Genomic DNA, 13,271 nt, shown 5'->3' on the forward strand with positions numbered 1-13,271 from the left:
GCAATTGCACCAGACTCTTCAGAAGTCGTGGATTAGCAGCTTGAATGAATAGTTTAACATTCTGATCCTTCATTGAAGGTTGCTCTATCGAGGAAAATTGATCAAATTTCTTTTCAAACTCCCATAACAATTCTCGTGCAGTTAAACTTTTGTCTTACTTCTGCACCCACTTCATGAAGCTCTATCTGGTTACCCTTTGTGAATCTTGAAGAAAATATTCTTCCTGCAGTGCCTTCTTAAATTCCTACCAATTTGGGCCTTGAACCACCTGAGTTTATTTAATTCGGCCCCTAATCTTTGGAACCATAATTAAATGAAATCCTTCCAGTGCATTCTGATCATCGATTTCATTATCTTCCATTGCTTGCTCGTAGATACTACAAAATTTGCTAATATCCCGGCATTCAAATCATTGTAATTTCTCTGTAGCTACGTGTCGACCTGTACGAATCCACTCTTGCAGATTATATCGTTGTTGGGCACCCTGTTGTTGTTGCATATATACTGTAAACTGTTGAGCTATATATAGTGTCTATATATATAGCACCCTGGTCCCCTCTATATGAACTCATCTCGTGTAGTCATTGGACACACTTTGGGGCTTGTACATGTTGATGTTGTCTCTCTCTCTCCTCTCGTCTACATGCGCTCTCTCCCTCCGGTTAAATATGGTATCAGAGCTACATATCAATCCTCTTTTTCTTTGACTAACTAATGTATTTATTTACAAGATTTGCCTTGTTAAAAGATTTCTATCTTCTCTCTAGGCAATTTTTTCATCATCTACATAGCTTGATGTAACAAGAAGAACAGCCTCTGTAGGCTTAGTATATGTAGATTGGTGCACTGGTCAAAGGAGCGCTATATAGTGATTTTGGGAGTTTGCAACAACGAGCAAAATAAACAGAAGTTTGCAATAGCAAGCAGAACCAGGGCGCGATAACCATGTTATTTTATTTTCTTTTGTAATATTGATTGCAATAAAACAGAAGAGGCGAGCTGCTGAGAGCTATGAGTAGCGAGTAAAGGTGGTGGAAAAAGTAGAGCTCCGCGCCCCTTTTGCTACCCAGTTTAGCGCACTCCAATTAAGTGTTGAAGTGAGGCCAAAATTAGAGGAAGCACCGGATGCGTATTGATCCTATCTTGGGATATCATAAGACTAATCTATTATATTTAGTGCAGTGATGTTGTCATAGCAGTCCAAAGATAGCGCAACGCTGAGGAAGTTAATATGTGACGTGAGTCCAAAGATAGCGCCGGGGTAAATTACATGCGCAAGAGGAGGATATAGGTTGCAGCAGTATTTTAGTTGAAGGCTTCTTTTGAGCTCTTCTTGCATGAGCTTTCTTTAGCAGATGCCTATAATAACATTGCATAGACGCTGGACTCCTCAACATACATGCATCGAGAAGATCCAGGTCGCGATGACCGTAGATGCTATGAGAAGGTGCTTCTGTCTTCTTGCTGGTGTGCGCTTTCCATAGGATTTCTCTGCAAGCTATCCAGGCGCTGCTATTACAAGGATGACGAACAGCGTAGCAAAAACGAGCTGGTTTATAGTTCAAGCTATCAAGCCGTCATTTCCTTCGTACACAATGGACCTCGCCCTGTCGTACACTATCGAGGGTGATCTGCTCCCATGTCGATGAAGATGATCTTGCAGCCGCCATGGCCTTCGATGACGTCAAGTGCGCTCTTTTCTATAAGGTTGCAGATTTCCTGCCATATTCAATCAGATTGGCGTGATGGTGGGAAGAAGCTGTGTGTTTTTGCCCTCATCCTCACAGGGACTATTACGTGAGGCTCAGGATTTATTAATCTAGTGGACTCACGCTTAGGAAAGCTGCAATTATATAAATATATATATATATATATTTTTTTTTTTTGTACGCCTTTTTTGGCACTAAAAACCTTCATGGAAATTACTTCGTGTTCTAAGTTATAGCCATCACCGAGTCTTTGTGATGCCAAATCAAGCGGTGCCAAAAATAGCCAACACTGAATTAATAGGACCAGTGCTATCTCTGTCGACCAGTGCTTCGAGACGGGTGCTCCACAGAATGTGAAGAGCCCCTGGGCACGTTGGGCACTGCTCCTCCATCCCCTCTACTTTCATGGATTACACAAGATAATGATTTTAAAAGCAAGTTTTTTAAGGTTGTTTCCCACAATAAGATAGAAAGTTGTCTTGCGGATGCTTTTTACGAGGAGAGATTAGATCTAATACATTTTGAGTTCACCAACTCGAGCTCCATGATGTCATGGGTGAGGTTACATGATGCGTTTTTATTATCTTCATTCATGGTTCAAGGTGAAATTATTTGTTATGTTTTTATTTTCTCCATTCATAATGGCTTTGGTTCTCGATACATGCTACTAATCTTGTCACGATTTTTCATAAAATATTTTACGTGATTTTGCAAAGCAATTATCTATTGACTCGTCATTATCTTGAGGTTTTGCAGATTTTGCACAAAACTAGAGTTTGTAATTTTATGGCGTAAAGCCATGATGGTGATTACTATTTTACAGTTTTTTATTTGATTTGAAGAAAACCTCTCTGATGCCATGGTACATAAAACCACGATAATTGGTATTTCAAAGCTTTTCTGAGCATCTCTTATGCCACGGTGAATACCGTGATGCCATGGTACGTAAAGCCATGATGATTGGTATTTCAAAGTTTTTATTCGTTGAAAGCATCTCTGATGCCATGGTACGTAAAGACATGATGATTGCTATTTCAAGTTTTTGTTTTCTAAGCGTCTCAATGCCATGGTACGTAAAGCCATGATGATGATAGTTAGTTGAGATCATGGGGACCCCAATGTATTTATTACAGGTCGGCTTTGTATATATGTGTGAACATGTGATTACATTGATATTATGTTTTGTTTTTCTATGTCATCTGCAAATGTGATTGCATCGGCATTATGTTCGTTTCTATGTCGTCTCCAGAGCGGCGTCGCGAACTGTCTCTAAGGACAATGTGATGTGATTATTTCTAACCTTCACATTTCAATGTTTCTTGAGTTGATGTTGTTTACAGAATTTAAATCACATCAAGCAGTATGTACGGGGGCTCAAGGATATTGAAGTTGCTCTACCAAAGAATTTGCAGTAGCTCAATCGTCTATATCTTGGATTATAAGAAGACCCTTGAAAGGGCACATTGTAAACAGGAGTGATGTAGCTCCTTTGAACATTGTAAATGTATATTTAAAACATTTTAATAAAACAGTGGGTATATATAGAGCTGTGGGTTTTTCCCTTGAGCCCCCAAGGGTTTTTTCATCCACAGTTAGGGACCTTCATTTGACTGGGGGTGTTGAGCTATATATAGTGTCTCTATATATAGCACCCTCGTTCCCTCTATATGAACTCATCTCATGTAGTCATTGGACACACTTTGGGGCTTGTATATGTTGATGTTGTCTCTCTCTCCTCTTGTCTACATGCGCTCTCTCCCTTGGGTTCATATAGAGACACTATATATAGCTCAACATAAACTATTGCATCATTTGTTGCATGGCTACCTATTGCGGTGTCAGCATCCTCCTCCACAAATACTTCCACCCCAAAGGAAAGAATGCTAAAAATTTCCTGAGACCATTTGGGTATCATTTCAATATTGAAAAGATAAGCATCAGGTATGTCATCATCTACTCCTTCAGGAGCTTCCCTGTTTTGTAGCCTTGAAAGATGATCCACCCATAGATGAGTTTTACCCTTTTTAACTACCACTATGAAGTCAAACTCTAGCAATATAATAAACCACACTACAATTCTCCCAATATTGCATGGTTTATTTACTAGATACAAAAGAGTTTGATGATTTGTGAAGAACACAAATTTGTTTGCAAGCAAGTAATGCTGAAATTTATTTACAACATAAATCATTCCTAATCCCTCTCTTTCAGTGTTGGTGTAGTTCTTTTCTGCACTATTTAGCTGTCGGCTTGCATAACAAACTAGGAAATCCATTGTTCCGTCTCCAGGTTGAGCCAGAATACTCCCAATTGCATATGCAGAGGCATCAATGTGAACATGGAATATCTTTTCCCAATTGGGTGCTTTAGCACTAGGTTGGTAACCTAACAGGACATAAAAGTGTCCTTTCAGGGTTTTGAAAAAAACCTCCAAAACCATAGTACATCCACTCATTTTGTCAAATCCTTTCATGAGGTTATAGTTCAAGGCCTACTACACATGGAAAAAATAAGAAACTTGTAAAATTTCTCATCTTTTGGTCACACCAAGCCTCCAAAGTTGATGGACCAGTACATTTTCATCAAAACAGTCATTTCTTACGTTTTGTTGCATAAAAATAAGATTAGGGATTTTTGTAGGACTTGAGATAAATTCCCTAGTTAACTTCAATGGGTTGGTGATTAGAACATATGATTCCTTCTCACTCACTATTTTTTGTTTTGCCAAAAGAAATAGGTACAAAAAAGTTGAATTTTTACCATTCTGCAAACCTATCATCAAAGTTTCTATAGCCACGCTCAATACAAATAATATATGCATTTTTTCTTAGTTCCCTATTGTCCTTTAGGTTCATAAGGAGCCATACAGCATGTCAAAAGAATAATACATCTCTTACCAATGGGAATCTTGGGGACAAAGATGAAGTGCTAAATACAGCAAACATGAAAAAACTGGGTTCAACATTATGAGTTGTAGAATCCCATAGAAACTATTCAATATCTAGCCAAATTTGATCCTTATGACTAGATATAGTTACTACCTACAAAATACAAGTAGTTGTCACAAGAAACTAACAATATTGAAAAAGCTATACTTGATATACTAGAATGTTTCGTTTTCTTCTATAATTGAAAAAGTCAACCATCGTTGTCTACTATGCAAAATAGGGTATTATGTGCCCCAAAACTCAAGGAATATTAGCTTTATGTTACAATATGCGACATAGAAAATCAAAACTGCATTTGGATATCATGAAAGCCACCAAAAAAATCATAGAAGAGCTAAAATTGGCTAAAAAACAGGATTTAACAATTTTTGTAATCTGGTCATAACTTACAACTTTAACATGTATTTCTCCTTAGAAGCATCAAGACATATTGAGGACTACTAAAGATAGTTCTCTAGCATTATAGACCTCACAAACATGAATTCTAGAGTGGTATAGGTGCAAAAAGTTGAAAAAAGCCAAAAATAGGACCCGTTTTTTCACACAGTTTAGGTTGTGAAATGTTGTGCAAGGACAAGGTTAAAGATGGAATTGATATTCCAAAAGAATGTCGAGTTTTTTTCAGCTCATGAGACAACTTTCTAGACAGATAGCACCTCAAAATACATTTTGAAACTCTTCACATAATTCAAGGAAAATGGTCACTTAACAAGACATAAAAGTGTCCCATTACCAACCTAGTGTTAAGTATAGGTGTTGATACAAGGTTTTCCTTAAGCTTTTGGAACGAAGTTTCACACTTCTCAGTCTCTAGTCGAAACTGACTAATAAACAATATAGAGGTTGTGCAATGACCGCATACATATATATGAATCTTCGATAGTATCCACAGTGTCCCATGAAAGATTGCACTTGTTTCGCATTAGTAGGCCTGTGAAAGTCTGCTATGACTCTAATTTTGTGTAGATCGGTGGTTATGCCATTTCTTGAGACAATATGTCCTAAGATGTGTCCTTGCCTTACCATAAAAATGCACTTTTCTGAGTTGAGACAGATTCGATATGTTCTGCACTTCTTAAATACCTTTTGCAAATGGTCAATATGTTCTTCTCGTATAAGAGAGTGGACACAGAGATCATCCATATATATTTCTAAGAATATTCTCAGGTATTCTTTTAACGCATGAGTCATTAACCTTTGGAAGGTAGCTATGGCATTGGTTAGGCCAAAAGGCATAACTCTAAACGCATATATTCCCCACTCTGTGGAAAATGCTATTTTGTGTTGATCCTCTATTGCAATTGTCAATTGGTTATACCCCAAAAACCCATCTAAAAAGGAATAGGCCCATTTTCCTGCCACCCGCTCAAGCACATGTTCTGTGATAGGCAAGGGATAATTATCCCTTATTGTGGCTGCGTTCACTTTTTTGAGGTTCACACACACATGCAGCTTTCCGTTCTTTTTGGGGACAACCACAATGGGTGACACCCAATCTGTATGCCCGATTTCATAGATGAATTCAGCATCCATCAGCTTGTCAATATCCTCTTTGATTCGTTTAGCGAATGTGTCATTATATATGTAAGGACGCTATTTGCTCATATATATGTTTCCTCATGTGTCCTTTCCCTTCAAACTCTTGAGAATCTTCCTGATATTTGGTCTTTTACACAATCCTCTGCCTCAACAAGCATTAGATAGTGAGTTTTATCTTTTATCATGGGCATAAGGTTCTCTCTAATTTTGTTTTCTGCTCTTTTTTTTCTATAGTGTTCATGGCGTCTAGGGTGTTGATTTGCAAAATCATAAAACTTGATATTCATGGTTGTCTCTCCACGCTCGCTTGAGCTGTCTCAACACTCGTTATCTGCATCTTTACTTGATTCCAGATGCTCAGAGGAGTCATAAAACTCTTCTTGTTCTGGTGAGTCTACATAATCATCTCCTACTGGTATAAGGTTTACCATGTGATAGGGTAGCACATCATAGCCATCCTTATTGCAAAATTTTGTCGTTGGGCTATCTGTAATGGTACAGACATCCAATGTTGCTAGTATGTGTTCCCATTCCAGAGGTTCTAAGGCATCTTCGGAAAAAGGTTCTGGAATGTAATCCTTGTCCTCAATAGCTCTTTCTAAGATGCATTCCTCTTTTTTTAAGCTCCCACAATGTGAAGCTTAGCACATTCATAGCTCTGTTTTCTGCCCTAACCATGCTGGGAGTTCGGACCCTGCCAATGTAGCTGAATCAAACTCTTCCCCTGGTGTCTGGTTCACATCCTTGTAACTATGGTCTTTTAGGTATATTTTGGTTGTAGTCTCCCCACGTCTGAGGTATATGTGGTCATAACCCCAATCCTGGACCATCTTTAATTGTCTCATGAATGGTCTTCCCAAGATGACCTCGTAATTGTTCTTTTTGTCGAAATCAACTATTGCAAATGTATGCACATACTTGATTCCGCAAGAGATGACAATTACTTTTTCTAAAAGTCCTAGAGGCTTTTCCATGAACCCATCTTCCGTTTGCAATTTCATTCTGGTAGCTCTCAAAGCCGATTTTCCCCATTTTTTCCAGATTTTTTTGGTGGTGATAGCAACTCCCGCTCCACTGTCAAGAATAGCTTTGGAAACTACTCCCTGGAATTCTACTAGTAGTGTGGTATTTCCATCTTCTCCCTCGCAATATTCTCCAACTTTTTTTAAAGGTAGTGGCCTAGTGTTTAGTTGAGGCTTGTCCAATTCTCTAGTCCCTTCTTGAAGCTTCGAGGTAGGGTTTTTTACTCCAAATTTTCCTAAGCGTTTGCCTACGGTGGTCCACATGTTTGGTCGTAATCTCAGGAGTTCGGCTAACGTGATTGTGCATGCCGCAGGGGTGGACAATAACTCAATCAACCCTTGTGAATCCATCACTCTGTTGGAAGAGAGTCTTTGAGATGGGATTGCTCTCACCTCAGACTTAGCTTCATACTCCCCTAAGTAAGAGGGTAGAGTTTTTAGGGAGTGTGGTTGGCTGTGCCCCGAACTAATTGAACCCTGGTCTCCCATTTGTGAATGCATATCAAAGTTCGTTTGTGATCTTGCCTCAAACTCTTCAATGGGAGGTAAGATCTCATTTTTCTCCTTTACTGTGCTATTTATTTGATGGTTCACCCTGTTAGATTCATTTGCTTCCCGGATTTTCTTCCACGGGTCATCTACATTGTTACCATCCTTACCCATTTCTACCAATTTTTTAGGCTGAAAACCATAAATTGTCTCATCTGTTGTATTCGGCACTCTTATAGGTTCTCTCTTAGACTCAGAGGCGGTCGTGAGTCTCTCCTTCGTGTCTACTTGTTTCTCTAGAGTTGGTTTGATAAGGGTTGGAGCTGGTACCTCATGCCAACTTGCAGGTTTACCAAGCGGATTTTCTATCAAGGATTGGGCTGTTTCAATCATGTTTCGACACATTTCCAACCTGTGTTTTTCTATTTCTGCAAGTATAGTAATCCATCTTTTCTCTTGGGTTTGATTGTTTTTGAGTTTGGCTTTGTATGCTTTTAAAAGTGCGTCTAACTGCTCATTTACTTTTCTACGAGCACTCATCCTCCTGATCCTGCACTTCGGGATTCCTCTACTTCCTTGGCTCTTTTTGTTGCTCCGATGTGTGAGCTTAAACTAGTTAGATCCTCTAACCGCTCCAATCTATCCTTTGTGTGTTTTAACTCCTCAGATAGAGACGTTTTCTCTCATTCTCTCTTGGATTTTATACGCACCTTTCTAGATTTCCAAGTGCTTCTCTAAATTTTTATTTATGCACTTGGGGCATCGGTCTTTGGCTCTTCAATTATGGGTTCGTTTGTCATTCTTTGAGCTTGTGCTCCTGTCATTGCCTGAATAGGTATTACTATCTCGTTTTCTGACCCTTCACTGGAAGGCACTGCTTCCAGCATGTTCAAAGTAGTTTTTGCTCCTTTGCTGAGGTTCTTAGGGCATTCAGGAATCAAGTGAGTAATTCCACACTCAGTGCAATAGGCTGAGGTGGTCCGGGGCGAGCAACAAGAGAGGGGACCTCTAAACACCCCTCAAGGCTCCCGTGCTGCTCAATTGGGGCTGGGGCAACCACAAGCACAACAAAACAACAAACCTATAGCCAAACCCAAACAAGATAGGGGCACCACCTAGTTATGGTATGCGAAACTAGGACGCAAGAGATTTTTTCACAACCAAGAAGATACACCACAAAACACACACACAAGCAACCTCACATCAAGACACACACAAAATGGACTAGAGAGAGCTAGAGCAAAGGGAAGAGAGAGAGGAATGGATCTTGCCTAATACCTTATTTGTGACTTGCAAATTGATATGGTTCATTATGATGCTATCGTAGAGCTTGTACAAAACTCAGTCAATGCTTAGTGATTGCTAAACATTGCCAAAACACACACCCTGTCTTAGGGTGTGGGAGACCTGTCACCACAATACCCTCTTACAATGGACACAAATTTGGCAATGAAAAACACACTAAAACACTTTCTAAAACCAAGGTCAACCGATAGAAACTCAAAATACACAAGTCACCTTGAATTCACCAAACCATATGGCACAAATGGAAGGACGAAGATTTGAACGTCGAATCACGCCTTTGATGCACCAAACCTCAATTAATTGATGATGAAGAAGTATATACAATAGTCTTTTTGAGATTTTTGGAACTCATGCTCTCTCACTTGCAATGTGTAGCTTGAAATCTTCTCTCACACCAAAAGTGAAGCTCACAAAGTGGTTCCTACGCCTAAGTCTCTCCTCACGCATAGAGTGTTGGGGTGCTATGTGAGATATTGGAGGTTGTTTTACAAGAAGTAGAGGGGCTTATTTATAGGTTGGAGACCCCTCAATAAGATTATTGAAAATCCTAATTTACAAGCTAACAAATCAGGATTATAATTTTTTCTGAATATCAAAACATTGCGGGCCTTCTTTGTCTGTTTGAGTCATGGATGTGGGCTCAAAAGAGATTATTATTGATGGTAGATAAGGTGAAAGTAGAGTTTTAATGAAGGAGAGAGAGAGAGAGAGAGAGAGAGAGAGAGAGAGAGAGAGAGACAGAGTTACATGCACATATCTTGAGGTGAGGTGCCTTTTATGGTTAGGTCAATGACTATTTTGTGTTAGTATGTTAGTGGTTAGTGTTAGTAATCACTAGAAAGTTAATGGTGTATTTACAATGGGTAGGATGAGGTGGATAGTTGAAGTAATATGGTTGAATGAAGTGAGGAAATCCTTGTGATGGTGAAGCTTGAAGAAGGACTTACTTGTGTAGGTTCCCAAAATGACTATTAATCCTCTTCTTCGTCTTCTCTTCTTTACGCCACCGCGGCCAAGGTTGATTATTGCGATGAAAATGGCAATTCCGTTGATGAGATATCTCAATTGCAAAGGTTAAGCATGGTTTACATGTTGAATTGTATGTATATAGAAAAGGGGTAAGATGGAATTGTACTTTGGAAGTAATAGAGAGAAGCATAGAGATGGTGTATGTACATATAGAGCTCATATGAGAGCTGGAAGTAAGAGGGGAGGTTAATGGTGAAGAAGGTGAGAGAAACCATGAAAGGTGCAGGTTTAAGTGAGGGATTGATAGGAATGAGAGTGTGTGTGTGTGTGTGTGTGTGTGTGTGTGTGTGTGTATAGAAGTGTGGAAAGAGGTGAGAGAAGACTATGGGCTAATTGTGAGAAAAGTGGGCAGACTGGGGTCCACTCAAAAAATCCTAGCTCATAGGTGGTTGCTACAAAAATCACCAAAATGTTTGAGGTGATTATTCAGCTCTTGATCCACATTTTCTCTTTTGACCAACGCTTCAAATTCGGAGTGGAGATGGATATAAAAAATCCCACAAAAATACATGTTTTTCTTCACAACAAAGTCTTTAGTGACCCCCCTTTTGTTGAATGTGCATAAGGCTCCCAAGGTGAGCCCCTACTTGCATGAGAGCATGACCTAATTGATTCTTACAGGTATTAAAATATGCATGGTTGTGGATTATGCATAAATACAATACATGGATATGATGGGAAAAAACAGGCTAGTATATAAACTATTCATGGAATCTAAAATAGTGTCAACTATATATAAATATAAAATAGAAAAAAGAGATATATTAAAAGATAAGGAATCAAATGATGGGACCCTCATTTTTTTTTATTGAAGTATATTTATTTATAAGAGATAAGAAAAAATACCTCTAAGAAATAGGAATTTAGTGAAAGGCAATGACTGATGGTGAAAGGTATTTTTGAGGTTTTTCCTTGGAGTGGATTCTCGCCCAAAAATAAGAGAAGCTTGCATGAAATGATTTTTTATAGAATACATAGGTAAGAAAAATTATGGTAATGGTGAGTAAAAGTACATAGCATATATAGGAAAATAACGCACACTTAGGTATAAATATTTAAATAAATATCAAAATAACTATGAAAATTCTCTATATTTAGGCCCTATGTACAATGAAATATATACACACAAATGGGTCATAATATATTTAATTTTATTTATTTATTTGGCTCAACTAGCCTAGTGACTAACTAACTGAGGGTTTTAAGAAGATATGGGAAAAGCCCCCTAACTCACATACGCCTATGTACAATGAATAGCCACAGTGTTTAGGTGATTTTGGTAGGGTGGGGTAACTCACTATGGAAATTACGGAGAGCCGAAAAACGGCTATCAACACATTGACTCTAATGATTTCATCATGAGGACACTCTCTTAGCCAATGGTCTCCTCCACACTTGTAGCAGGGTCCTTTAGGCTGTTGAGGTGCTCCTTGAGCTCTTCACTGCTCGTACACATGCCTCCGCCCCCCCATGCCTCCGTTGGCTATGAACAACAGTGTTCGTTCATCCAAGCTGTATCTTCCTTCTCTTGCTGCCTTTGCAGTTGTTGGTGGTCCTGTACTTCCAATCATGCTCGAAGGTTCTGGCATTGGGGGTTCTTTCAGTGGATAATAAACAGGATTTGCTACATATCCATTGGAATATTCGTAATATGCATGCATAGGTAGAAAATCCTTCTCTGCTGGTTCGTTTACCATTGGTGTGTATCTTATTCCGATTGGTTGTAATCCTGGTAGGGGTGGTTGTTTCCCCAATACTGGTTGTGGTCTTTCAACACCTACAGGTCTTGGTAGGTTGCCTGCTTGATACCTAGGTATCGGTGGAAGTTGAGGAGATGCTATCTGAGCTTGGGGAGCATAAGGTCGCTCTCTCACATATCCCTTGTTATAATAACATTCCTCCGTCACATGGTTTGTCCATTTTTTTTCAATAGCACACCACTTCGGCTGTTTAGCCTGAGGCTTGGCATACATATTAATTTTTTTTAGCACTTCCTTCACAAGCTGCTCCTGGCTTACAGCTACTTCTCCTTTCAGTGTTGTCTTAGTGGACTTGCTTCCACTTTGTTGTGAGGATGACTCATCATCAAGATCCTTGAATTCACCCTCCTTGTAGACCGCACAATTGTCTACTAGGTAAAGAGCCTCCTTAGTTAACTCATTTAACGTCGTGCTCCTCTTCATATGTAAGTCCTTTTGGAGATCTGCGTTACTTAGTCCTTGAATAAATATAAAAATAAGCCTAGACTGAGTTGGCAGTCCTTCCACAGGGCAGAACTTCACATATCTTTTTAGTCGTAGGATTGCCTTTCCCACAGATTCCCCTTCTTTCTGTTTGAATTTATGGATTTGTGAGACTGTATTATGAGCTATCCCCCTTTGTGATAATTCCTCAATAAACTCGTCAAACACCTCCTCCATAGACTCAAAGTCTCTACGCTCCACAGAGTCAAACCAAGTAGCGGCATCCTCTTCTAGGGTAAGTCCAAATCCACAACCTAAGTAGCGAAGTCCAAACACTTCTTCAGCTCTAACTACACGCACAAAGGCTGCTACATGATCCCTAGGATCTATGTTTCCCGTGTATTTCTTGTTTACCCATTTTCGCACCTGGGAAGGTCTAATTCTCTGATGGTCTACAAATCTCATCATTGGGTCTCCTCGTTCTACTCGATATACCTCCTTTGGCCTTTGGTAGTGGGAGGGTTCCTCTCCCAGAGGTGCCCCTAAGCCATAATTTTTGATGGTTCTTGCAAGAGGTGGTTCATCTCTTCGAACTCGTTCTATGGGTTGTCTTCCGGGCTCTGCCGATTCTTGAGTTTTTGGCTTACTCTTGCCTTGATACTATGAATAGAGTGGTGGTTCTTGTAAATCTCTTCGCCCTCTTGCGTCTGGATAACCATCTCTATTTCGGTCTTGTTCTAATGTCGCACTTTGTTGAAGCCATGCCTGCAATGTTGGTTGGGTTGCTTGTTGGTTCTGGTAGTTGAACATCTATTGTTGGTTAGAATGTGATGTTGCGTCGTACTCTTCTGAAAATGGATTTGTTGACTTGCTAGGGGTATAGGTGGACCTTGGTACTTCTTCGGGGGCATATGTTGATGTTCCTCAAACTGTTGCCTTCTCTACCTCCTCTGGGAGAATTCGTTTATATTCTCGCCCGTACCTGTCAACAAAAATGATATCCTTCCCCCTAGCAGTTTCATAAGAGAATAATTAAAGAACCTTGTC

Source organism: Adiantum capillus-veneris, chromosome 2, assembly GCF_014529385.1.
Source record: "Adiantum capillus-veneris isolate H3 chromosome 2, ASM1452938v2, whole genome shotgun sequence".
In the NCBI taxonomy this organism is placed as follows: Eukaryota; Viridiplantae; Streptophyta; class Polypodiopsida; order Polypodiales; family Pteridaceae; genus Adiantum; species Adiantum capillus-veneris.